The sequence below is a fragment of the Perca fluviatilis genome, chromosome 24, assembly GCF_010015445.1.
Source record: "Perca fluviatilis chromosome 24, GENO_Pfluv_1.0, whole genome shotgun sequence".
In the NCBI taxonomy this organism is placed as follows: domain Eukaryota; kingdom Metazoa; phylum Chordata; class Actinopteri; order Perciformes; family Percidae; genus Perca; species Perca fluviatilis.
Genome location: NC_053135.1, coordinates 485,499 through 490,708, shown reverse-complemented (window position 1 = coordinate 490,708; position 5,210 = coordinate 485,499).

Here is a 5,210-nt window from a genome sequence, read left to right as displayed (position 1 = left end):
TACGTGCATGGTATGAGGTCTACTAAAAGTCCTGAAAAGGTTGTCTTTGTCAGCCTTTGCAAACCTGAGTTAGGGGGTGCACTCCTTTTTTGGCATGGGTTCTTGGAGTCTGCCGAAATGTGACTGCCCCCCTCTAACTCAGGACAGCCAAGTCTGACAATAATCCCAATTTGCTATACTTGCACGATATGAGATCTACTAAAAGTCTTGAAAAGTTTGTCTTTGTCAGCCTTTGCAGTCCAGAGGTAGGGGGGCGCAATCCTTTTTTTGCATGGGTGAGTCCGCCATATTGTCACTGCCCTTATGTATATATGCTTGTATGTATGTGTATTTATACATATATAAATAAGTGAAGAATTACATTGTTTTGTATTTAACTAAAGTACAAACATAGATAAAGGGAGTATAGTACCAGAAATTATTTTTTTAATTCTTCCTACTTTTTGAGTAGATGATGCAGTTCCACTCTTTTGCCAGCAGGTGTCAACCTTTACCTATTTATAACATGGAGTAAACATATAGAGACACATGCCTTTATTTTGGTAAAAGAAAAGGCTCTGATCTCAGCCAATGTACTTTGCTTGAGTCTTTTCTTTTCATGCCACTTTCTACTTTTCCTTTGATACATTACAGCAAGAAATATTGTACATTTTACTCCACTTCATTCATCTATACATACAGTTCATACATACATACATATACACATACATACATACCAATACAAAATATACATATACACATTCATAAATATACACATACATACATATTCATAAACATATGTAGCAAAGTAGCTGTTTAACATCAGGAAAGGGAGTCTGAATGTTTGAGAGCAGAATGTGCAAAGTAAAATATATATATATAGAAAAAAAATATCAAATGACAAAGGTGGGATTTGAACTCACAACTTTCAGACTGTGAATCAGTTTCTCTTCCACTTGAGCCCTCAGGACTTTGGGAAGGTTTCTCAATATTTCAGTGAAGGTTGAAATTCCCAGGTTATCATTGGTTATCTCTTATGCCTTCAGAAGAGTTTAAGGGTTTTTCAAATGATTCTCTTTACATTTGAGATGTTTTTAATGGATTATCTGCATGTTTAAGATGTTTTAACGGACAACAGAAGACAACGACAGACTTTGAGTCTCTGCAGGTTGATGAACGTCTTTGGTCCAGTGGTAAGGACGCAGACCGACGACTAGCAGAAGCGGGTTCAATCCCTCTTTTTCAATCCTTTTTTTGCATGGTTGAGTCTGCCGTATTGTCACTGCCCTTATGTATATATGCTTGTACGTATGTGTATTTATACATATATAAATAAGTGAAGAATTACATTGTGGTCCCCTAATACTGTATCTGAATTATATTTTATATAGGCCTTAGTGGACCCCTAATACTGTATCTGAAGGTTCTTTTATATAGGTCTTAGTAGTCCCCTAATAGTGTATGTAAAGTCTCTTTTATATAGGTCTTATTAGTCCCCTAATACTGTATCTAAAGTCTCTTTTATATAGACCTTAGTGGTTCCCTAATACTGTATCTGAAGTCTCTTTCCCGAAATTTATACCTATCACCATTTCTACCCACTGGGGGACCATAGGCAGGTTGGGGGAACGCATATTAATGTTAAAAAAAACTCACAAAGTGACATTTTCATGCCATTCAACCTTTAAAACAGCCAAAATGAATGTATTTATGAAGCTAGAAATTTACCAAATATTATTTACGTATATGATTCACACAAACATTTCACCAAGCCACAAGATATCTTGATGGCTAATACATGTATTACTCAAAATTCGGGTCACTTCCTGTTACCCCGGAAGTCCTAGCGTCATTTAAACCTGAGAATTGCGGCAAACTTTCCTTTATAAAACAATGAGAGCACATGCTGGTAAGACCAAGATTATATGTTACCCCCTGTTAACTTTTACTCTCAATAAACACACGTAGTTAACAAAGACATATGCGTTGTGTGGTTATTATAACCAGCCATGTTTGTGAAGTAAATGGTATGGTTTTAAATAGAGAATGGTGTATTGATGTTTGTAGCTATAGCATATAAATCACCGCAGTATTGGATGTTAAATATGTGCAAAAGAAAGCCACAGGATTACTGTGGGGGATTTGTTGAATGGCTAGGTTAATAGATTATTTGTAAAAGACACACACATGTTTGAATTGTGCAAGTAGGCGGATTGAGACACAGCCAATGTTGTTATTTAATCCTGTGAATAGTAGTTTTATTTGTTCCAGTAATGTTGCTAGGACCTTGGTTTCAGTAGGGCTGCTGGTTGGATAGGTGGCTGTTGCCGTAACGCTGGTGCTGGACGGGAGAAGAGGTGCTGGTGTTTGCTCTGGTGCTTTGGTATCTTGTGGTTTGTGGCCATTCCTTTGTGGTGTAGTGGCTCCCTCTGATGGTGTGTTGGGCTGTATTGAATCTAGCTCCTTGAGTGTTTCTTGGATGAAACTGTCTACTGAAGGGGCCAGTTGTTCAAAGGTAAGCTGATCAGATTTTGGTTATCGGATTGGATCAAATCTTGAAAATGGGTTGTTCAGAAGGGAAAGAAAGAATCTGAAATCAGATTAGATCATGGAATCCAATCCTAGATTTAATCTGGATCAAACCTTCAGTTTGTGTTGTTCAAAACTTGTCAGTAGGATTTGGATAACTTTGATCCAAAAAAACAGGATTATCCTGATCCCAACAGGGGGTAGGATTTCAAGAAGGATTCCAGGAATAAAATGTAGTAAAACTTTAAAATTGGTCAAATAATACATTTGTATAATTTAGTGTATATACTTTTATTTATAATTTGCACTTGACTTGTATAACCATTGTAACAGTGATAAAGTAGATAAAGTAGACATAGCCTACCAATTAAGCTATTCAGTATATAATTTACAGTGACCCCATGTTGGCTCTTCTACCTGTTCTTAACATAGCTGGTAGCCAACATTGTGATATGTTGTCCCATTTAGAGCACTGGTAATCCGGATTTGGTAATCTTGAAAACTGTGTATCTGGATACGGTGATCCAGTCCAATGTTGCTTTGAAAACCGTCATAAAAGTAAGACGGATTACATGATCCTGATTAGCAAATAATAGGATTTCCAAATCCAGATAATTTCTTCATTTTGATCCGGATTAAATATTTTGAACAACTGGCCCCTGAAGGTTTTGATGGTTTTGGATATGATGGCTAGCTGTTCGCGGTGGTGTAGGCGTGGGTCTTTGGGGGGGCTGCTATAGATGGTGAAGGATCCTGATGGTGTGGATGTGGGAGACAGTGTGTGTGTGTCTGTGTATTTGTTAGGGGTGGGAATCACCAGAGGACTTACGATACGATATCACCACGATACTTTCGTCACAATATTATCGCGATTTCAAACATATTGCAATATTCTGCGATATATTGCAATTCATTACCTTTTTTCCAACCTCAAATTTTTCCCAATTTCAAATGATGTCCCCAAAAGGAAACTTTGTCAACATCTGTTTTATCTAAAAAGATACATTTCTCTGTTTGTTCATCTCACTTCAATTGTATTGCTGCAAAATCAGATTGTCAAGCAGACAAACTGACCAACACGTATATCATAAAAGATCGATACTTGGCGTCCGTGTATCGATACAGTATTGCCACAGAAAATATTGCGATACTATGCTGTATCGATTTTTTTCCCCCACCCCTAGTATTTGTGTGTGTGTGTGTGTATGTTGCTACACATATTAGATTGTACTATGTATTCAGGTCATTTTATTATATTTTATTCAAATTATATTAATAGATTTTATGAGAAGAGAGGAGCAGGGCAAAGCACATTTCATTGCATTCTCTCTATACTTTGTACTTTTAAAATGCACAAGACAATACACTTGAACTTGAACTTATTATGGTCTGTTTTCTGCCTCTTGACTCATTAAAGGAGAGCTCTAGATTGAGGGGTACTGGCCCGGAGCCTGAGACTCTTCTGCTTGAGGCTGCTGCATGTCATGGTGAGTGTTGATTGGCTGATTCTTGTCTAACATCTACCAAACAGATAGTGTTGTGGGCGGGACATGAAGTGAGACTCAGTGGTGAGTGAAACGGGAGCAGAGGGAGAGACTCAGAGCTGTAGCTGAGACAAAGTACAACACCTTTTATTTCATTAACTTTATAATGATATATATATATGTGTATATATATATATATGTGTATATATATATATATATATATATATATATATATATTATATATATATATATGTAATAATGGGAACTGCTGCTTGTTGTTGGTGTTGGGATCTTCTTTTTGGGTTTTGATTATTACATTTTAATGTTCTTTTATTCAGCACTTTGGTCAGATTAATGTGTGTTTAAATGTGCTCTAGAAATCAACTTTACTTACTGAAAGTTAGCATAAGAAATATTTTACAGACCCAGAGATATGTTGCTTATAATAATTAATCAGAAATCACAATAAGAACAAGTTTTATAGTTCATTAATAATGTTTATTAGACAGATGATAGATTATAGATATAGACCAAGATATAATAACAAGTTTATAACACTGACAACACTGCAAGATACAACTATTATAAATGCATTAAAGACAATTCATATTCCTTCATATATAATTCACATCACATAATCTTTAGATTTGAAATACAACATCTGGAACACACACACTAATACACAGTCAAAAGATTACCTAACTTAATATATATACAATATAATATAATCTACATAAACACACACAATACTATTATAGACAAATGTTCACTTATGACATTGAAAACATATTTTATATTATTATAATAGTAATCATTGGGTATTTATGTCTTATTTCCCATCATTTCTGTTTGTTGTATTTGTCTTTTGTGCTCTAGTTTAAATGTTTTCTCTGCATGCATGTGTCCCATCCCTTGTTTTAAAGCCAGTGTATACCAGGCTGTATAAAAGCCAGTGTATACTAGGCTGTATTAAAGCCAGTGTATACCCGGCTGTATTAAAGCCAGTGTATACCAGGCTGTATTAAAGCCAGTGTATACCAGGCTGTTTTAAAGCCAGTGTATACCAGTCTGTATTAAAGCCAATGATGAAATGATCATATATGCATATTAAGTGTGTGTGTGAGCTGAAAGCTGCGCTCCTCTCCGTGTCCTCAGGTTCACAGCGACTACAGCAGCACAGAGCATCAGCAGCAGGACACTGAGCACTGAGCATCGCAC